The sequence below is a fragment of the Pecten maximus genome, chromosome 13, assembly GCF_902652985.1.
Source record: "Pecten maximus chromosome 13, xPecMax1.1, whole genome shotgun sequence".
Classification (NCBI taxonomy): domain Eukaryota; kingdom Metazoa; phylum Mollusca; class Bivalvia; order Pectinida; family Pectinidae; genus Pecten; species Pecten maximus.
In genome coordinates this window covers 849065-873546 of record NC_047027.1, presented here as the reverse complement: position 1 = coordinate 873546, position 24482 = coordinate 849065, and the positions used below count along the sequence as shown (strand labels likewise).

Sequence of the window (24482 nt, the reverse complement as noted above, 5' to 3'; positions counted from 1 at the left end):
AACACTTAGTAAGGACCATCTCAGGATCATTTCTGGTAAATTAGAGCTGAATCCCACCGGTCGAATTTGAGAAGTTTGAAATAGGTGTTGTTCAGGAAAACCATGATTGCACAATCATGTTACAAAATGGCCGCCATTGCTGCCATGTCAAAGTTTTTACGAGGCCGAAAAAATAACAACACTATGTTGGCTCGCCTTCCTTGAATCCTCACCCATTTCCAGCTCAATGGCACCAATGGAACTGGAGAAGAAGTTTAAAATGTGTTTTTCAAGATGGCGGATATGGCGGTCATCTTGGATTTCAGACCAATCCAAAAAATAACAACACTTGGTCGGGATCATCTCAGGATCATTTCAGGCAAGTTTCAGCTCAATAGCACTGGTGGAACTTGAGAAGAAGTTTAAAATGTGTTTTTCAAGATGGCGGCTATGGCGGCCATCTTGGATTTTGGACTGACCCGAAAAATAACAACACTTGGTTGGGATCATCCCAGGATCATTTCTGGCAAGTTTCAGCGCAACAGCACTGGTGGAACTTGAGAAGAAGTTTAAAATGTGTTTTCAAAATGGCGGCTATGGCGGCCATCTTGGATTTCGGACTGACCCGAAAAATAACAACACTTGGTCAGGACCATCTCGGGATCATTTCAGGCAAGTTTCAGCTTAATCCCACTGGTTGAACTTGAGAAGAAGATTGAAATGTGAAAAGTTTACGGACGGCGGACGACGACGGACGAAGCATGATGGCTATAGGTCAGATGACCTAAAAAAATACCTGGTCCATATGATCTTAATTATCTATATAATGGCTTCTGTAATACTAACATACATCATTTCCTGGGCGGGACGATCCACTTCTACGACATGTCCTTCTGTCTCGTTCTCCTGATCTGGCTCACATGCAACGCTCTCTTCCGCAGCTATATCAGTAAACTCGTAGGTAACGGGTTCATCTACAACAGCAACATTAGACAGGTATTAATTAGAGATAGTTTATCTTCGTTCTTTTGAAAATTACACCATTTCAATTGCGAACAGGAATTTTGGCAACATTATCATTTTTTTTTGCTAATTCATTTGACCAAAGGTCGATTCCATCGCACTCTATGACATTTGAAATAAAACAGTCAAAGTAGTTGAAGATTATGTCATGTAAACAATAACATATGCTCTTTTCATATTACTCACCATTGCAATTTTTGAGGATACTGCTACGCTGTCTTCAAACCTGTTATGTGTCAGGTAGTACTGATCTGCCGTTCAACTGCTACGCGTCATATGAGCCGATAATTTGTCTCTCATCGCCGGTTCATTGTCTCTCACGCACGTAACGGTTGACTTCCTCACTTCAGTCGCCGATACGTTTCTCCCCATCCCGCAGTCATTCCAAAAGGACGTCAGTGCCTGATTGACTCTACTGTTTGTCATTGGAATAGGCGGCGACCCTGTCCTGCCCGGGCAGGAAATAAAGAAACACCCGTCGTCACTGCGGCCTAGCGTACAGTCGAAATCATAGACGTCTTCCCTCATCTGTCTGTATGTCAGCATATGGTTGTACGTTGGTCTTGACACCACAAGGTGAACAGGTGTGGCATATCCGGTCTTATACTCCGGAACTGTAATAACTAAGTCCCCGGCCTTCTTTACAGCAGACGCCACATGAATATTGCAGAGGTTTACGACCGCTCCAGACCGCTGGCCATTCCTGACTAACAGCATAAATATCGAACATATTATTTTAGAAATTAGATATAAAAAAAATACTTCTTTGTTGCTTGTAGACCTCCCAATACAACAGCTGAATATTGGAAAAAACTTGATAATACATTAGATAACCTTATTAATACTACTTATAAGATTATTATTACTGGTGATATTAATGTCGACCTACTAAAGATGAAACCTTCTTCTCATCTTCTTAAGCTTTTAACTAAATATCAATTAAAAAACCTTATACAAACGCCGACACGTATTATTAATACCACTGCTACATTGATAGGTGTTTTTATTACCAACAATGTGAATATCTTTAATTCAACACTAGTACGTTCACCCCTTTGCAGTGATCACTGCCCAATCCTAGCTAATATCTGTTTTAAAACTTTAAAAAGCAAACCATACAAAAAAAATATCTTCAATTTTCATGAAACAAATTGGGATAATATTAACAATGAGTTACTTAACATTGATTGGGATATTATTTTTAATGATAGTAATAATATTAATGAATTATATTCTATTGTCTTAGAGAAAATAAGCACTGCTACTAGCACACATATACCACATAAAACAGTTATTGTACATCCTAATGATAAGCCGTGGATGACCGGTGAAATAAGACATAAATTGAGACAAAAGAACAGGTTACATCGATTAGCTAAACAAAAAAAACAGGGAACAGGACTGGGACAAATTTAGGAACTTTCGGAATGAAGTAATTGATTTGATTAGTCAAACTAAGGATAATTACATGAAAAAATTACAGAGTTTTCTTGCTTATAAGTCTACTAATCCTAGAAGATGGTGGCAAATTGCTAAAACGATGGGGGAAATTACTAATAATAGCAAACAATCATTCCCTTTAAAAAACAATGAAGTTCTTATTCATCCACTGGATAAAGCTGAAGCATTGAATACCCACTTTACTAGTATTGCCTCTGATATTACTGACTCTAATCTACCCGACTTACCTCCCCTGTCCCATGTTGAACTATCTGATATTATTATAACTGAACAAGATTTTGGTTTGGTTTATTTTGTTTAACGTCCTAGTAACATCTAAGGTCGTTTAAGGACGGCCTCCCATGCGTGCCATGCAGGTCGCACGCACGGGAGGCCGTCCTTAAATGACCTTAGATGTTAATAGGACGTTAAACAAAATAAACCAAACCAAACCTCCCATGCGTGCGACATGTATGCGTGTGGTGAGTGCGTATGTGTGTTTTGGGAGGATGTGGCATGTCCATGTTAAGTCTCCTTGTGATAGGCCGGAACTTTTGCCGATTTAAAGTGCTATCTCACTGAAGCATACTGCCGAAGACATCCAGCAGCACACCCCACCCGGTCACATTATACTGACAACGGGCCAACCAGTCGTCCCACTCCAAATATGAGCGCTAAGCAGGAGTAGCAACTACCATTTTTAAAGACTCTGGTATGTCTCGGCTAGGGGACAGAACCCCAAACCTTCCTCACAGCGGCGAACGCTCAACTAAAGGCCAAAAGTGAGGCATTGTCAAGGGAGACATTAGGAAGAAAGTTGTTAAGAAAGAAGAGAAAATATAAGATCCCAAATTTAGTCGCCTCTTACGATCATGCAATGGGGGCAGCAGGTACAATTCTTACGCCCTACCTGCAGGGCAACTGAACAAGATATAATTGATCAACTTCACATTCTAAACAAGGGCCCAATGGGCCCAAATCGCTCACCTGCAATGCAGTGATCTTTTCATATATGGATCCTGCAGTTATTTGAAAGCATGCTACAGGACCAATATAATAATGTCTCTCTGCACTTTGGCTTTTCACTAAAAGTCATTTAAAGATTTAAGCATACTTGATCGACGTGACCTTGAATGCGAGTCAGGGTCATTCATTTGAACAAACTTGGTAGCCCTTTACCCCAGCATGCTACAGACCCAATATTAACTCCATGGGACTCTTGGTTATTGAGAAGAAGTCGTTTCAAGATTTTAGCCTTTTTGACTCCTGTGACCTTGAATGAAGGTCAAGGTCATTCATTAAATAAACTTGCGAGCCCTTCACCCCAGCATGCTACAGACCTAATATCAACTCCCTGGGACTCTTGGTTATTGAGAAGAAGTCGTTTAAAGATTTTAGCCTTTTTGACTCCTGTGACCTTGAATGAAGGTCAAGGTCATTCATTTCAACAAACTTGGTAGCCCTTTACCCAAGCATGCTACAGACCTAATATCAACTCCCTGGGACTCTTGGTTATTGAGAAGTCGTTTAAAGATTTTAGCCTTTTTGACTCCTGTGACCTTGAATGAAGATCAAGGTCATTCATTTGAACAAACTTGCGAGCCCTTCACCCCAGCATGCTACAGGCCAAATATTAGGTCTCTGGGACTGTTGGTAATTGAGAAGAAGTTGTTAAAATTTTTAGCCTTTTTGACCGCTGACCTTGAATGAAGGTCAAGGTCATTCAATTGAACAAACTTGGTAACCCTTTACCGCAGCATGCTACAGACCCAATATCAACTCCCTGGGACTCTTGGTTATTGAGAAGAAGTCGTTTTAAAATGTTAGCCTTTTTTACTCCAGTGACCTTGAATGAAGGTCAAGGTCATTCATTTGAACAAACTTGGTAGCCCTTCACCCCAGCATACTACAGACCCAATATCAACTCCCTGGGCCTCTTGGTTATTGAGAAGAAGTCGTTTAAAGATTTTAGCCTTTTTGACTCCTGTGACCTTGAATGAAGGTCAAAGTCATTTATTTGAACAAATTTGATAGCCCTTTACCGCAGCATGCTACAAACCCAATATGAACTCCCTGGGACTCTTGGTTATTGAGAAGAAGTCGTTTAAAGATTTTAGCCTGTTTGGTCCCTGTGACATTGAATGAAGGTCAAGGTCATTCATTTGAACAAACTAGGTAGCCCTTCACCCCAGCATGCTACAGGCCAAATATTAGGTCCCTGGGACTGTTGGTTATTGAGAAGAAGTCGTTTAAAGATTTTAGCCTTTTTGACTCCTGTGACCTTGAATAAAGATCAAGGTCATTCATTTGAACAAACTTGGTAGCCCTTTACCCCAGCATGCTACAGACCCAATATCAACTCCCTGGGCCTCTTGGTTATTGAGAAGAAGTCGTTGAAAGATTTCAGCCTTTTTGACTCCTGTGACCTTGAATGAAGATCAAGGTCATTCATTTGAACAAACTTGGGAGCCCTTCACCCCAGCATGCTACAGGCCAAATATTAGGTCTCTGGGACTCTTGGTTATTGAGAAGTTGTTTAAAGATTTTAGCCTTTTTGACTCCTGTGACCTTGAATGAAGGTCAAGGTCATTTATTTCAACAAACTTGGTAGCCCTTTACCCAAGCATGCTACAGACCTAATATCAACTCCCTGGGCCTCTTGGTTATTGAGAAGTCATTTAAAGATTTTAGCCTTTTTTGACTCCTGTGACCTTGAATGAAGGTCAAGGTCATTCATTTGAACAAACTTGGGAGCCCTTCACCCTAGCATGCTGCAGGCCAAATATTAGGTCTCTGGATCTGTTGGTTATTGAGAAGAAGTCGTTTAAAGATTTTAGCCTTTTTGACTCCTGTGACCTTGAATGAAGGTCAAGGTCATTCATTTGAACAAACATGGTAGCCCTTCACACCAGCATGCTACAGACCCAATATCAACTCCCTGGGCCTCTTGGTTATTGAGAAGTCGTTTAAAGATTTTAGCCTTTTTGACTCCTGTGACCTTGAAGGTCAAGGTCATTCATTTGAACAAACTTGGTAGCCCTTCACCCCAGCATGCTACAGACCCAATATCAAGTCCCTGGGTCTTTTGGCTATTTAGAAGAAGTCGTTTAATTTTTTTAGCATATTTGACCCCTGTGACCTTGAATGAAAGTCAAGGTCATTCATTTGAACAAACTTGGTAGCCCTTCACCCCAGCATGCTACAGACCTAATATCAACTCCCTGGGACTCTTGGTTATTGAGAAGAAGTGGTTTAAATATTTTAGCCTTTTTGACCCCTGTGACCTTGAATGAAGGTCAACGTTATTCATTTGAACAAACTTGGTAGCCCTTCACCCCAGCATGCTACAGGCCCAATATTAGGTCTCTGGGCCTTTTGGTTATTGAGAAGAAGTTGCTTGAATGGAAAAGTTGACGCCGGACGGACGGACGGACGGCCGGACGGACGACGGACGCCGCGCCACGGCATAAGCTCACTTGCCCTTCGGGCAGGTGAGCTAATAAAAACAAACCAGCTGGACCAGATGGTATTTTACCAGTTATTATTAAACATATCTCGCCATCTTTAGTATATCCACTTAAATTATTGTTTAATAAAACATTATCTACTGGATAAATCCCTGATATTCTAAAAGTTGCTAACGTTACTGCACTTTATAAAGGAAAAGGTGAAGTTAGTGACCTTAATAATTATAGACCCATAGCGGTCACATCTGTCTTTATTAAAATTTTAGAAAAAAATGTTTTTAAATATACATATAATTATATTTCAAGTCATAATATGTTAAGTGAACATCAGTCAGGTTTTCGACCCACCGACTCTACAGTTAACTGATATATATGATACTATAAGTAGTACATTAGATCAAGGCAAAGATTTGCGCTTTGTTTTCTGTGATATAAGTAAAGCTTTTGATCGCGTATGGCATTTAGGTCTATTACATAAATTGAAATCTTACGGTATTAAAGGTAAATTATATAATTGGTTTAAAGCTTACTTATCTGACAGAAAGCAAAGGGTAATCTTTGAAGAGTATCAGTCTAGCACTAAACCTATATCGGCAGGAGTCCCTGAAGGATCTGTCCTTGGTCCATTGTTGTTTCTTCTTTTCATTAATGATATTACTAATAATATAAACAGCAATATAAAACTCTTTGCTGATGACACCTCTCTATATGTAATAATACAAAATAATAATGATTTAGATACACCTTCTTTACTGCTTAATAATGACAGCCTCTATTTCTGACTGGGCATATAGATGGCAAATTCTCTTCACTCGTAATAAAACAATAGCTATGAACTTCAGTCGTAGACAAAACATTGATTATCCACATCTTTTGTTTAATAATAATCTAATTGCACAAAATGAATCTCATAACCACTTAGGGCTAACATTTAATAGTAAAGGAACATGGGCGGACCATATTTCTAATGTGTATCAAAAAGCTAACTCTAGATTAAGTTTACTTCTTGTATTAAAAAAATTAGTTGATAGGAAAACCTTGAAAACTTGATATACTTCATACATAAGACCAATATTAGAATATGCTGATGTAGTTTGGGACAATTGCACTCAAGCCGAATCTGATATTCTTGAATCTATTCAACTGGAAGCCATGTGTATAATAACAGGTCTCTGAAGAGGTACTTCTCACCATATCTTATATAATGAAACTCAACTAGAACCTTTAAGTAAAAGAAGACATAATCATAAACTTGTATTAATGTTCAAAATTATTAATAACTATACTCCATTGCATCTCTCTAATATTATACAACCATATTTAAATGTAAACAATATATACACCTTTAGAAATAACAGAGTATTTAATATACCACAGTCACGAACTAATAGCTACATGAAAAGTTTTCTTCCTTCAACTATGGGTCTACTTCTTTCGCAGCCGCGGCTCAGCCGGTAGCCGCCGGCAGAACCCGGCACGTCACTCGATTCCTATCCGTGAGCCGGGTTTGCCTGTGGCGGGAGATAGGCAAAGGGGATAACAAGATGGCGGGCGTTGGTGCGGAAAGGTAAGTTGACAAGTGATATTTTTGAAATTCTTTTACCATAACTTGTCCAACCAATACATTGTATGGGGAAAGTTTAAGTAAAGTCTACGGGATTCAGATGAGGAACAAGTACATGTAGGTTACAGTACTATAATAGCATGATCTAAAATCACCAGAATAGATAAAACCGATGCCTACTTGATTAAGAATACATTGTATGTTATTTACAGGACCTACACATTCAAAGTCGTGGATAAGAGGACAAACACAAGCCATCGAATAAATGTCAACAAGGAAGGTTCTGACAAAATCCGGGCTGGTGGTAATTAATTCTTTATATGCAGGCCATTAAATCAAGCTTTTCGTGAGTTTTGCTGTATAATATATATAGATAAAAAAATAAGATAGAAAAAAATAAAATAATTAAATCTGAAGGACAGAAAACGTTAGTATAAAAAAAATTTCACATTACTTTTTTTAATATATATTTTCCACATAATATAGGTTCTTGGACAATAGTAAATTGAAGCACTTGTCCTATGTTGCCAGGTGATTACTCAATTTGCTGTAGCCTCTCGTCTCCCTTGTTACATTTTATTTTATTTTTGTAGACATCTCCCTTGTTACATTTTATTTTATTTTGTAGACAAAGAAACCATGGCAAGGATATTATTAGAATTACCCATGAGCGAAGTTGAAGATGCTACAAGTATTGAACAGAGTTCATCAGGATATTCTACCAGTACAAGTAACAGTAGCACTACCTTGGACGAGTCTGGGTCCTATGGTGACTTGCCAGACATAGTAGACTACTGCAACCCCTGCAAATACCCCAACTCAACCCTGGAGTGAGGCCTCCGAAAAACTTATATTGTCATTATATCAACAAATAGAAGACAAAAAAATCCCAACCAAGGGTAAATGGAAAGTAATTTGTAATAAAATGCAGGAAAAAAGGATATTATTACACATCAGAACAGTGTCGCCTTAAAGTCAAGGCACTCAAAGAGAGGCATCTGAAGCTACAGAGGAACAAAAGTGGTGAGGGGGCACCAGAGGACAAGATTTCATGGAAAATATATTTAGTGGACAGGCAGATGTTCATCCAGAGATAGTTCTTGATTCAGAAAATAAAGGTTTGATTGATAGATTATTATATGTTTTACATGGTTATATAAATATCATCTGGAACCTATTAAAGCAGTTGTTGAGTAAATTAACACAACATAAAACCCCTGGATCTTCATCTTGTTTATAAATGGTTTATGAATTATGATTATCCAGATTTTCGCCTGCCTTATGTGAGAATGTTTTCAATTGTCTAATGTGATCAGTAGTTAACTCTATTTTCCTCCATTCTGTTTTATTATATATTGCAGAAGACCAAAATACTTCGGCAGCAGCAGCAAGCGACACTTCCTCTGATTCAACTCCTGGTATGTATATGTATGCCCGCCACAAAGTGATCTAGGGCATTTAGTGTTCCCCTTGTCTGTCCCGTTAGTTTCGATGTTAAGCATTTGGACCATTAGCTTAGTTCTGGCAGAACTACATTGTCTCTGTCATATACGGCAAGCCATTGTTTTTGCTTTGTAAATAGGAAATTATACAGATATCTGCATTTAAAATCCAGATCTCTTTATTTTAAATACATATATATGTATTGTATTTCTTATTAATAATACAGATATGACAGGTATCTTTTAAATGTATATATCTATATCAGATATCTATATTTAAATAAGAAATACAGATAACTGTAATATATTGAAACAGATATCTATGTAAAAGATTTCTGTATTTAAATTACACATATCTGTATTTACAATTACAGGTAAAAATATATTGTGTTTTAAGCATTTTCATTTGGAAATGTATCATCATGGTGAAAGATTACAAATATGATCTCTATAGCCTCTCACCTCCTGGGTTGCGAGTTCAAATCCCGCTTGGGGGCAGTTAATAAAAATTGTCAAGGGATTTTTAGTCCCCTGCCGTTTGAAAAACGGGGGGACTTTAGGTTTACCCTCCGTCCGTCTGTCCGTCTGTCTGTCTGTCACGCAACAGTTGTCCGGACAACTCCTTCTAAAGTACTACTCCGATTTTAACAAAACTTGGTATACATGATCAGTATAACATGAAGTTGTGCATCCCACATTTTTTTTCTCGAAATTTGATTTTTTTTAAATGGCCGCCGGCTTCTCATTGGTTGAGGCTTGTCCGGACAACTCCTCCTAAAGTACTACTCCGATTTTAACGAAACTTGGTATACATGATCAGTATAACATGAAGTTGTGCATCCCACATTTTTTGTCTCGAAATTTCATTTTTCAAAATGGCCGCCGGCTTCTCATTGCTTGAGGCTTGTCCGGACAACTCCTCCTAAAGTACCACTCTGATTTTAACGAAACTTGGTATACATTATCAGTATGACATGTACTTGTGCATCCCACATTTTTTTTCTCGAAAATCCATTCTTCAAAAATGAATAGGTGCATTTCTAGCTCAGGCAGGGGACTTTGTATTGCTGTTGCAATACTATCCACCCTTGTTCAACCTAGTTTGAGAAAGTTGCCAGATACTTGCTTAACATATTTTCAGTTCCTCTGTATGTTGTGAAACGCCCACATTTCTGGCAACCACAACTTTGGGAGAAAAAAAAAATTGAACCTTCTTGCAGTACTGGAAAGGAGAAGAAGGGGAGATTACCTTAAGCACTACTGAGAATATTTAAGGGATGCCTGCATTGTTTTGAATCCCATGACGACACCTAGATATCTCCCAGTGATGAATAAAAAGAATAATCGCCTAATGGAATTCAAATTCCATCCAAGTTGCAAGAATGGATGCTAAGGTTTTATATGAGTGATCAAAGTTACGGTATATATAACTTTGTATTAACTTGATCAATTTATTAATGTGGTTTTAATATCCAATGAATCATTTGTCAAATTCGATCCTTAACTGTCCCTTTTAGATATTTGCTGGACAGTCCACTTGACAATGTGCTAAATAAAGTCCATTAGAATATGAGTTCCACCAAAACAATCCATTCATGTGCCATTAGGGCCATTATATAGTTTCAACATTGATCAGTTGTTTGCATGCAACTACTTCCTTTTTAACAACTGTGCAAGAATCTAATAGAAGTGCTTAACCCTTGCTTAGCCCAGCAATACATTACTTATCCAAAAGAAAACCTGTAGTAAATTGTGCACTAAAAGTGACAACTGAGACAAAGTGTCCCCAGACTTGTTTTGTGAAGATGACAGAACGCCTAAATGTCAATTTTATTTTTGATATTTAATTATCTTGAGACTTGACACTGAATTAACATTTAAATTAATGTTCTTTTTATTCAGAGCTGCCAAAAGCAAAACGTCGAAGATCGGGAGCCCAGGAAATGATGGACTATCTCCAAGAACAAGACAAAGCAGCGGAAAGGAGGCACCACGAAAGATTAGATTTGTCAAGGAACTTATTTCTGTGTTCAAATCAAAATAGTTTTGAATATTATTCCTGATTCATGTGAATAATACATGTTCGGAAGACTTTATTTCAATTTTATTTCAACAGGAACATCTAACATGTTTAAGTAAACATTTGTAAAGGTCCCCGATAACATTTTGCTGGTTTCGCAAGCTCGCCAGTCCCAATCAAAATATTCAAGAATTGGTTTGGACAATAAATAATGTTAACCAGCTGAGCCCCTTTTGATCCGTTGGGACATTTTGTTTTGTTTTTTATTTTGTTAGATTCACTTGAAGCACATTGTACTATTATCCAAACTTTTATAATTGCGAGTTATTAAAAGTTCATAATCAAAGCTTCCTTGTTTGTTAATCCTGTATAGCCTCCGCATATATACATAACAAAAACCTGAAGGAAAATGGTTTGTTCCCTGATTGACACATAATACATCATTATTGGCGATAGTTGTATTTGTACAATGTACATGTACTTAGAATATGGAGAACCAATAGAAGTAAATGGCAATTCCACATATTTAAAAATCTTGGAAATGTTTTCCTGTCTTCATGGGATTTGATAAAACAAGTAAAGTATGAATTTAGTCTATAACAGGCTTAATATCAATGCAACAGCCGATGGTCAGCGTGGATCATCAGGGCGGATACAGGATTTTCAGTTAGAGGGGGCGTGTCCGGCAAATAATGAGGGGGGGGGCGGAAAATTTGTAGCAGGTAAATGCAAAATCCTTCATTCTAGTGTAATACACGATAGATTCATACCTAGCGTGTTTTATAAAACAAGTACTAGTACATATATATGAGAGACGGGCCTTTTGAAGTGGATTCACGACCTACCATGGGGGGAGGGGGGGGGATTGATACAAATTGTGCGATTTGGTGAATTCTGAGGATTCTTAGAAGCGTTATCAACAACTAAAATTCAACCATTTGAAGTAAATAATAAGATATAAACGTATGTCTTTTTATTATAAAACAAATATTCAGTATAACAGAGATGGACGCATATACTACCGGGCACATTGTTTTACTCAGAAAGCAGGGTCATGTGAAGCAATAAAGGTCCTTGCTATAACAACGAAAAGTTCTACTCGTCAGAGAAAAAAAATGAAAATAAAGATGTCAAATCTTGCATACTGAGTGAGCTTTTCAATAAAATTCTATTAAAGTAGAACCTTTATTACACTATTATTTCGCTGATTGATACGGGAATTTGTGTTTAAGATATCCTTACTTTGACAATTTTAGGGGGGGGGGGGGGGGGGGGGGGGGGGGCGTGCCCCCCCCCCCCCCCCCCCCCCACTTAAATTCGCCAGTGATCATTTGCCATGCCCCATAACTGTGAATAACAGCGTAAATGACAATTGTCATCTAACATTAATGTGTTGATCAGATTATTTAATCTTTGAAAATAGATGACTGCATGAACCTCACTTGAGGAAGTTAAATGGAAAATCTTTATGCTCGGCTGCATTGATGGAAAACATATCAACATTGAACATGAACAAATATACAAATTCTATTTTGTTCTGCATTTATATAATCTTTAAACTACGTTAAGGGTTTTAGACATTGCTTTCATTGTTACTAGTGTGCTAACATTCCTTTATTAATTCACACTGGAACGAAAATAAGAGCGGGTGTCTTATTAGTAGTTTTCAAGCAACTTCGTTGTTTTTTCAGTTTCGCAGTTGATTTGTGATAACCAGCCGTTTCATAACGCCTTCTGCGTCATTCTCTATTATTTGTCGGAACCCACCATCACCGGCATCAACTTCATCCACATCATCCGATAAATAATCTTCCATGTTGTCATGGTGCAGAATACAGATGTTATGCAAAACACAAGCGCAAGTAATGATTCGGCAAATCTGGATAATACTCCGGACATTTATGTACTTCAGTCTTCTGAAACGACCTTTAAGCAAGGCAAATGCCCTTTCTATAACTTGCCTCTTTGATGAAAGTGCCCTATTGTATGCCATTTCTTTGCGACACAAATGTCCAGTGTCTCTGTATGGTGTGAGAAGCCACCGTCGAATTGGGTACGCTGCATCACCAACTGACCATTTCTGCACTTCCTAAAACCAAAGCCCCATAACTGAATTTCGTAGCACCTAAGCATCATGAACTCGGCCAGGCCAACCAACGTTTATGTTGATGAACATCCGATTCTCTCGACAAACCCCTTGGAGGATTATTGAATGGATTTTTTTCGATTGTAATATGACTGAGGATTTCTATTTGGTGCTTCTATTGGGATATGGCAACCTTCCACCGCTCCCACAACATTGGGAAAGTTGTACCGCCCAAGACCATCAGTTGTTTGGGCAATGTCTGGAAGTTCGCCATTTTCTGGCCATTTTATGAACTTTGCGAGTAAATGGTTATTTATGATGTCGATAACTTCACTCCTTGCACGTAAAAAAGTGGATTCAGAGACACCAAACCGATGGCTTAGTTCTAGGGTTGTTTCTTGTGAAGCCATATATCTTAAAAGTCATTAAAATTTTCTTCTCAGTTGGAACTTCTGGTCTTCCACCTGGATGAGTCCTGGTGCCCATCAATGGAAATGCTGCAGCAATATTTCAAATGTTTCTCTTGAAATACGAAAAAATCTTTTGAACGTGTCTGGAAGATACATGTTAATTGTTTCTTCGTAAAAGCTTTCAATCTTGTACCTCTTTTCTCTTAACCTGCAAAAATAAAACCAGAGGGATCTTGGCGCCCACCATTGAATGATCTTTATAGGTTCCATGTCAGATTGATCTTTTCTCTACTTTTCCCTTCCTCTAAGTCTTACTAATCTGTGTAAATTCAGAAACAGCCCTCTAGTACTTTTCAAACAAGGGGAACCTATATATAAAATTTAAGATTTAGCGATAACGGCTGTCTGTTGTTTTCGGATTAGTCCCAAAATGCAACACCAGGGACCAAGGGGAACCTACATATGAAATTTGAGAAAGATCCCTTCAGTACCTTCTGTAAAATAGCGATAACAAACTTCAATTGTCAAAATACAAGATGGCTGCCTGTCGGCCATGTTGTTTTCCTATTGGTCCCAAGATGCAATATGCAGAACTACAGACCAAGGGGAACTTATAAAAATGTTTGAGAAAGATCCCTTCAGTACTTTCTGAGAAATAGCGATAACAAACTTCAATTGTCAAAATCTAAGATGGCTACCTGTCGGCCATGTTGTTTTCTGATAGGTCTCAAAATGTAATATGCATAACTAGGCACCAAGGGGAACCTATATATGAAATTTGAGAAAGATCCCTTCAGTACTTTCTCAGAAATAGCGATAACAAACTTCAATTGTCAAAATCCAAGATGGCTGCCTGTCGGCCATGTTGTTTTCTGATAGGTCTCAAAATGCAATATGCATAACTATAGGCACCAAGGGAAACCTACATATGAAATTTGAGAAAAGATCCCTTCAGTACTTTCTCAGAAATAGCGATAACAAACTTCAATTATCAAAATCTAAGATGGCTACCTGTCGGCCATGTTGTTTTCTGATTGGTCTCAAAATGCAATATGCATAACTAGGCACCAAGGGGAATCTACATATGAAATTTGAGAAAGATCCCTTCAGTACTTTCTCAGAAATAGCGATAACAAACTTAAATTATCAAAATCCAAGATGGCTGCCTGTCGGCCATGTTGTTTTCCGATTGGTCTCAAAATGCAATATGCATAACTAGGCACCAAGGGGAATCTACATATGAATTTTGAGAAAGATCCCTTCAGTACTTTCTCAGAAATAGCGATAACAAACTTCAATTGTCAAAATCCAAGATGGCTGCCTGTCGGCCATGTTGTTTTCTGATAGGTCTCAAAATGCAATATGCATAACTATAGGCACCAAGGGAAACCTACATATGAAATTTGAGAAAAGATCCCTTCAGTACTTTCTCAGAAATAGCGATAACAAACTTCAATTATCAAAATCTAAGATGGCTACCTGTCGGCCATGTTGTTTTCTGATTGGTCTCAAAATGCAATATGCATAACTAGGCACCAAGGGGAATCTACATATGAAATTTGAGAAAGATCCCTTCAGTACTTTCTCAGAAATAGCGATAACAAACTTAAATTGTCAAAATCCAAGATGGCTGCCTGTCGGCCATGTTGTTTTCCGATTGGTCTCAAAATGCAATATGCATAACTAGGCACCAAGGGGAATCTACATATGAATTTTGAGAAAGATCCCTTCAGTACTTTCTCAGAAATAGCGATAACAAACTTCAATTGTCAAAATCCAAGATGGCTGCCTGTCGGCCATGTTGTTTTCCGATAGGTCTCAAAATGCAATATGCATAACTAGGCACCAAGGGAAACCTACATATGAAATTTGAGAAACATCCCTACAGTGCTTTCTCAGAAATAGCGATAACAAACTTAAATTATCAAAATCCAAGATGGCTGCCTGTCGGCCATGTTGTTTTCCGATTGGTCTCAAAATGCAATATGCATAACTAGGCACCAAGGGGAATCTACATATGAAATTTGAGAAAGATCCCTTTAGTACTTTCTCAGAAATAGCGATAACAAACTTCAATTGTCAAAATCCAAGATGGCTGCCTGTCGGCCATGTTGTTTTCCGATAGGTCTTAAAATGCAATATGTATAACTAAGCACCAAGGGAAACCTACATATGAAATTTGAGAAAGATCCCTCCAGTACTTTCTCAGAAATAGCGATAACAAACTTCAATTGTCAAAATCCAAGATGGCTGCCTGTCGGCCATGTTGTTTTCCGATTGGTCTCAAAATGTAATATGCATAACTAGGCACCAAGGGGAATCTACATATGAAATTTGAGAAAGATCCCTTCAGTCCTTTCTCAGAAATAGCGATAACAAACTTCAATTGTCAAAATCCAAGATGGCTGCCTGTCGGCCATATTGTTTTCCGATTGGTCTCAAAATGCAATATGCATAACTAGGCACCAAGGGGAACCTACATATGAAATTTGAGAAAGATCCCTTCAGTGCTTTCTCAGAAATAGCGATAACAAACTTAAATTATCAAAATCCAAGATGGCTGCCTGTCGGCCATGTTGTTTTCCGATTGGTCTCAAAATGCAATATGCATAACTAGGCACCAAGGGGAGCCTACATATGAAATTTGAGAAAGATCCCTTCAGTACTTTCTCAGAAATAGCGATAACAAACTTCAATTGTCAAAATCCAAGATGGCTGCCTGTCGGCCATGTTGTTTTATGATTGGTCTCAAAATGCAATATGCATAACTAGGCACCAAGGGGAACCCACATATGAAATTTGAGAAAGATCCCTTCAGTACTTTCTGAGGATTAGCGATAACAAGAATTGTTTACGGACGGACGGAGGGACGGACGGACGGACGGACGGAGGGACGGACGGACGGACGGAGGGACGGACGGACGGACGGACGACGGACCACGGACGCAGGGCGATTTGAATAGCCCACCATCTGATGATGGTGGGCTAAAAAGAACGCTCAAAAACTTTGGTCTTGGGAATACACCTCCCCCCCCCCCCCCCCCCCCCCCCCCCCCTTGCTGGGGTATGAAAATGGTCCTACAAAATGGTAGACCTAGTTCATATTTTCACTAAAAATTATGACTAGAATCTTTTTAAGCTTATTCGTTCACAGACGCTATATTTCATTCGTTAACTTTATTGTCATTTTTGGTGATAAATCACTAAACAGATATGCAAAAATCGTAATTTTAATGAAAATGTTTAAAAATTAGTCGATTTATATATAGAAAGATCTATACCCCTTGGTGATAAGGACTACAACAATCAAACAGAGGATTCCAAGATGTCAGTTTAATGTTATAATGCATTAAATATACTTACAAGGTACTAAATACAGCCATCACCTTGTCTCTCCGTGTGCTCTCGTCATCCTGCAGCTCGGAATCGGCGATCAAGAAACTTACAAGACCGCCATGTTTATTTTGTAACTTCCGGTTTGGAGTCAGCCGGTTTCGCTTCTTTCCACGACTTCCATTTCCGGCAGTTATCGAGCAAATCGACTATGACTATGTGGCATTCACTTGATATTTCCATTAGAGACTCTATTACTCTATTTAAATGTAAGTTAAAAACTACTAATGATATAACTATTTCTGAACTTTTCATTAATTCTGCTCCCAGAAAACTTTTGGCCAGCTTAGAAATTTTAAAAGTGACCTTAATTATGATAAACATTTTGATCACCTGGTTGATAACCCATCCTGTGTATGTGGTGCTCCTAGTGAAGATTTAGTGCATTTTTTCTTTCAGTGTCCCATGTATTCCAATTCTAGGCACCATATTCTATCCATCTACAACTTGTTAGGTTATATAAATCTTCAATGCCTAGTGTGTGGCATCATTAATGCTCCTGATCATTTAAATATCTCTATTCTATATCATGTAAACTTATATATTAAATCCTCAAAACGTTTTTCTGTGTATAAATAAGAAACTATATGTAATACTGTCTTTAGTAGTAATACAATTATATACATTTACTCAACTATTATAGCAAGTTTGTTATGTTAAATACTCATCCTTATAACATTCTAGTATGAAAGTATGAATGTGTGTGAGTGTGTTATTGTTGTTACATATAACTTTTCATTTTAGGCTTGGTGGAAATATGTTGTGTCTTCACTTTATCAAATAATAGTTTTGTTTTCTTACTAAGTAATTTTGAATAGTAGTTATCTCTATAATTATAACACCTATTCTATTTAATTTCATGATGAACATATAATTCCTTACATTAATCCCTTTTGAATTAGATACTATACATGTAATGATATATAATTTCTGTAGAAATAATAAAGTGAAACATATCATCTTTCTACCAAGCCTAACCGGAAGTAATAGAAGAAGACTGATATAGGCATTGCGCCTGTTGTCTTATTCTTTTGACAATACTTTGTATTTATTTATATTGTTAATAAAATATTTCTGAAAAAAAGACTTCTTTACTTCATCAGTGATGACAAACTGCAGGAGGCTGTGGTTGTGGGTGACACCCAAAAAATATTTTGCAGAACAGACAGTGTGCTTAGGGCTTGTTGTATCTGGTGTTAGTATACTATGTCACCGATTTGGATTATCCAAGACAATATTCTCAGTTGCTTGGTATGATACAACAGTATGTTCTACGGGACTCTTTTAATGGTGGAGTTTCAGGAAAATTTGTGAAATTTTGTCACATCATTGATATTGCCATGTCAAGGCAAGGTTCAAGGTCATGTGGTCAAAGGTCAGTCACTGGAATGCGCTAAAACTGCCAATTTCTTCCAAAACCGTTAACTTTTTGTGTAGGCATATGTATAATATTTCATCGTTGTAGGGATTTATGCAAGGATTATTTTGCAAAGTTTGAATGTCAAAGGTTAACGTTTCTTAGAAGTAAAAAACCTGACTATTTAAATGAACAATCTAATGATAATGGTAGGTAAATTAATCATGTCAGCTATTGTTTATGTGTTCATTAACCCACCATGGTGGGCTGATCAAATCACTGGTCGACCGTCCGTCTCGGAAAATGAAGGGATCTTTCTGAAATCTCACATGCAGGTTCCCCTTGGGTACTAGATTTGCATTGTCTTTTTTTGGGGGGTCAATCCGGAAACAACATGCAGTCATTTTGAATTTCAGCCGTAAATTTTGTGTTGTAAATTTTGTGTTATCGCAGTTTCTCAGAAAGTACTGTCAGAAGGGATATTTCTGAAATTTCACATACAGGTTTCCCTTGGATTCTAGATGTGCATTGTCTATTTTTTGGGTCAATCAAAAATAAAATAGCCATCTTGGAGTTCAGCCTTAAATTCTCAGAAATTACGGATCTTCCTTAAACTCCCCTTGCAGGTTCCCCTTGGGTCCCAGATAGGCATTGTCTATTTTTCGGGTCAATCTGAAGACAAAATGGCAATCTGGCGGCCATCATGGATTTCAGACTTAAATTCTCTTTCCCATTTCATTTGTAAATGTTACAAGAAAGTAAAGCAAACCTATTTCGTAAGGGAAAAGAACAGTCTGTGGTGGAACTACATGTATTAAAGATCTTTCAATAGTGGGCGCCAAGATCCATCTGGGATATTTTGTTACATATGTTATTGATGATGTATAATAGCAATAGATTGAAATATAATATTCTATTCATTTTCAACTAGTCATGCTAATGTTAAGAAATCATGTTAAGATGTAGTTATCCCAGACATTTACATCCATAAATGCTTGTGTACATAAAACATTATGATGATTTATATGTTGATTATTCTTGTTAATTTAAGTTCTTCATGTGTTGTAGTATGAAATTAAATTTAATGTAAATGATATTGAAGTCCATGGAATCTCTTACAAATGAGTACCTACATAAATTCACATGCATCATTTTTGGTGAATTTACTATTTCAACTGGCCCACTGGGCATTTTGTTGTAGTTATATTGGCTATTGCTGTCATATAGAAGCATGTGTATACACATTCTTATGGTGTATTCATGGTATTGATGTTCTAATTGGGGTGCTTAAAATGGTCAAAACCCTAAACTTGCTGTATTCATATACATTTAGCAAATGTTAATATAGGCAATGTACAAAGAATATTTCAGCAAGTTTGGCAGTCACTGGGCAAAAGTGATGGTTTGTGTACCAAAAATACAAGTTTTCATGGCCCCATGTTTTATTGTAAACTTGTGTTGTGTTTTTAATCTGTGTCTGTGAATAAACATGTAAATGCATTTTCCTGTGAAACGGTGTTATTGTTTTTTTTATTAAGCAATTGTGTTTATAAGTCATTGTAAGTAAAACATGGACATTTATAAATAAACTGGTGGCATTTTCTTGCAACACATGTAATGTGTTTACAGTAAAAACAGAAGTGTTTATAAGTTAACTGGTGGCGTTTACAGTACAAGGGCCCAATGGGCCCAAATCGCTCACCTGCAATGCAGTGATCTTTTCATATATGGATCCTGCAGTTATTTGAAACCATGCTACAGGACCAATATAATGTCTCTCCGCACTTTGGCTATTCACTAAAAGTCATTTAAAGATTTAAGCATACTTGATCGACGTGACCTTGAAGGTCAAGGTCATTCATTTGAACAAACTAGGTAGCCCTTTACCGCAGCACGCTACAGACCTAATATCAACTCCCTGGGACTCTTGGTTATTGAGAAGAAGTCGTTTAAAGATTTTAGCCTTTTTGACTCCTGTGACCTTGAAAGAAGGTCAAGGTCATTCATTTAAACAAACTTGAGAGCCCTTTACCACAGCATGCTACAGGCCAAATATTAGGTCTCTGGGACTCTTGGTGATTGAGAAGAAGTCGTTTAAAGATTTTAGCCTTTTTGACTCCTGTGACCTTGAATGAAGGTCAAAGTCATTCATTTGAACAAACTTGGTAGCCCTTTACCCTAGCATGCTACAGACCAAATATCAACTCTCTGGGACTCTTGGTTATTGAGAAGAAGTCGTTTAAATATTTTAGCCTTTTTGACTCCTGTGACCTTGAATGGAAGTCAAAGTCATTCATTTGAACAAACTTGGTAGCCCTTCACTCCAGCATGCTACAGACCCAATATCAAATGCCTGGGGCTCTTGGTTATTGAGAAGTCGTTTAAAGATTTTAGCCTTTTTGACTCCTGTGACCTTGAATGAAGGTCAACTTTATTCATTTGATCAAACTTGGTAGCCCTTCACCCCAGCATGCTACATGCCCAATATTAGATATATGGGCCTTTTGGTTATTGAGAAGAAGTTGCTTGAACGGAAAAGTTGACGCCAGACGGACGGACGACGGACGCCGCGCCACGGCATAAGCTCACTTGCCCTTCGGGCAGGTGAGCTAAAAAACTGAAGTGTTTATAAGTAAACTGGTGGCGTTTTCCTGTAACACATGTAATGTGTTTAAAGTAAAAAAAAAGTGTTTACCAGTTAAATACTTTACATCGGTCACAGTATACTGACAACGGGCCAACCAGTCGTCCCACTCCTAATATGCTGAGCGCTAAGCAAGGAGTAGCAACTACCATTTTTAAAGACTCTGGAATGTCTCGGCCAGGGGACAGAGCCCAAAACCTTCCTCACAGGGGCGAACGCTCAATTAAAGGCCAAAAGTGAGGCATTGCCAAGGGAGACATTAGGAAGAAGAAAGTTGTTGAGAAAGAGAAAACATAAGATCCCAAATTTAGTCGCCTCTTGCAATGGGGGCAGCAGGTACAATTCTTACGCCCTACCAGAGTTACCTATGAATACACCGACATAGCAGAAGAGAGCGTTACGTGTGAGGAAATGGAACCCGAACACTCATGGACATCGTTAAAGATTTAATAGAAAACAAGGCCTCTAAGATCATGTCCAGTATTATTCAACTCATGCTTAAGCAGTCGCGTTCGAACGGTTAGGGAAGCATACCTGAGAAAGAACCCACAGTAGAAATTTAATTATAATAATATTAGATTATAAATATATTGAGATAATAAAATCAGACCATTGTAGACAATAACTAAAGGTGTGAGGAAGGCTTTAGCTTCTGTCCCTAAAACAAAATAAACGAAACCAAACTGTCGTCTGCTAGACTTGCGTCCGGTTTTCTTCTCCGAAGGATATTAATCGTATAATATTATAATTCAAGGTTGTCTTTTTCCCCCAGGTAATACAGATGTGCAATTATATGACGTTATGAAGATGCAAAAATGTACTGTAAAATATTGAGATGCAATTTCAGTAAAAAATAATCTTATGATTCTAATTGTACAAATATATTATCAAAGTTTTCAATATGAAATTAATAAGTATCATAATATTTATCTGATATTTACTCTTTTCCTCTAAAATGCTGTCTTTATACTCTTACAGCAAGCTCCCAAAAAACTTATTTTTCATTTATTTCATTGCAGGTCATAAACGCATATCTAGCCGTACTTCAGAGGGAACATAATTGGAAGGACACGGACCACATCTTTGCTATGCCATCATATATGGCAGTGTTGTGGGGCCAAGGCAAAATTGACCATTGGCTATATTCTGATGTAAGTATAAATTATTCTTATTAAATTTCAAATATTATTTCCATGATAACTAATACTGGAATACTGACAGATCCAGCTGACTATTGCGATTTCGACGATATTTGCTCAATTATGTCAAATATCCATAATGATCAAATAATTTCTTTATTCAGGTGAAGTTTGCCATGTTCAAATGGGTTTTTATGCCTGCTAATGCGAGAGGAAACCACTGGGTCCTCTTAGTGGCCAACATCCCAAATGCAACTGTGTCAGCGCTTGACTATGTGTGGAAACAATGAGGCCCTCATCGAAAAGTGGATGTAAGCTTGATGACATGCACATATAGCACATGAAGATTTATGGTGTTAACCAAACTTTTCCAATCACTATTTTACTTTCTTTTCTGCCTATCATACAACAATATTTGTAGATCTGTGGTACTTACATTAGTGATGTGACATAACTTGTTGGATATTATTCGTAAGCAATGGTAAATCATGGCCAATAAAGTAAACATAGACACCACAATATAAGCCTGTTTTATATCTACTTCTAATATATCTTATATTTTGCACAGGAAGTACATGGCAATACGTTCAGAGAGGACTGGGGAGCTTGGTCAGAAATCATGGCAGATTGGAGAGACTGGTTTCCTCTGAACAGAAATGCGTGTGGGTCCTTTGTAATGTTGGTAAGATATATATGATTCATATTACAATTGCAATGCAAATAGTTCTGATGATGATCAAGAATGTTTTAAATAGGTTTAATGTAAATGTTTACCAATCTATGAGTTTTTGTTGTCATTCTGTCAAAATAATTGTCTGAAGAAGATAGATGTAAAACATTTATTAAGCATTGATGTCTAACGTTTAGTTGCATTAACGGAAAACAGATTTTGTATGATCACTTACAATTAATTTTTGAAAAGAATTTTTAAATTTAAAACATGTTTCTTATACAATTTTACTGATCGTATCAGGGATTAATTCCTAATAATTAAATCAATAGGCAACATCAATAGTGGTATTGTGACGTCACATTTTCCGTGCCATTTTCATTTTTTAAGGCAAGATGACTTACTAGTATAGTAATCGTGCTTCCGTCGTCGCCGTGCGCCATTTGTAAACTTTTCACATTTTCCTTTCACGGAATGCTCTGGTACTGGCCAAAAATGGCGACCTAAAAGACGTCTCGCATCCCCCTTCTCTTCAAATGCGAGAGTATGTAAAGAACAAACTGTTGTCAGTTTCTGAGGAACCCCCTTCGCAATGGACAAAATGCGACATGATTGGTGGCCTCTCCCCAAGAAGAGCAACATGGGTTGCATGTAATGTTTGTGGGCGCTGGTCACATCTTCCATGTGTAGGACTTAGAAAGGCCCCAAACAGTGACTACATATGCCCAATCTGTGTTGTCCAATACCAATGAACTGTTTAGGTGTAACAAAAGTAATAGTTTTATGATAGAAGACAGACCATCGACGGTGTTGTGTTTTGAAAATCCTGCCATCAACAGTATATTATTAACAAGACTTATCATCCGTGTTTTTTTAATGCAATAGGGGTATTTGGCTCTGGGAGTTTCCCTTTATATACTTGTATAATGAAGCTTAAAGAAAATTTGTTCTCTCTGTTTCTCGGGTGCAGTGGCTGGTCAGTATGCTCGACAGTGCAGGATTATTTTAGCCTCTCCAAGTGAAACTAGCTCCTAAAGTTGAAGCCCTTGTCTGCTTGTCCACTGGACGCTTCAAACCAAAGGCACATCAACTTGCTGACCTTGAGATGGAGTCTCTCGGCCAACTGCTGAAGACATCACTGACCAGCAACAATATACCACTATGCCAAGAAGACAATTGGTGTTAGGGACATACTGTACAGAGCGCTGCCAGTGTGGAAAGAGAGGACCAACGCGAGAGAGCGGATATTGTGTCATGCAGCCTTCGAGATGGACAGTTTGTGGGAAAGATTAAGTATTTATTTCACTATGGATCAATCATAGATGGCCATGAACTAGCATGCATTGATTGGATAGGGAGACCAGAGAGTCGAGGTCATTTAAGAGATATCAATGTAAAGCTATATGTCCTTAAGAAGGCACTGATTTAAGTCGAGAGAGAACGAGGAGAGGCAACTTTGTTTGACAAACGGGGGACACGACAACGAGACAACGACCTGAAGGAAATGATGAAAACCCCGTTTGACAAATGGAACTATATCATACGCGTGTAAATTATGGTGTAAACCCTATTAGGCTTGTAATGAACGTTGATATCCTGATGACTGTGAAATGAATTATGATGATTAATGAAGAATGATTATTAAAAAAGTACACATCGTAATATATATCAACTTGTTTATTGTTATTAACGTAATATAAAACAAATGTTATAATATGCATATGACTAATGTGTACATATACGACTCTCTCTCTCTCTCTCTCTATATATATACAAAAATAAAAGTAAATTGTCCCTGCGAATGAGTTTAGAAAGAATTAAAAAAAAATAACGTTAAAACATATCTGC

General features: G+C 37.7%; 1 pseudogene; it reads right to left on the bottom strand.

The window, feature by feature from the left end:
- Positions 1-12584: 12584 nt before the first annotated feature.
- Positions 12585-16888, bottom strand: LOC117341355 (annotated as a pseudogene).
- Between the last annotated feature and the right edge of the window lie 7594 nt (positions 16889-24482).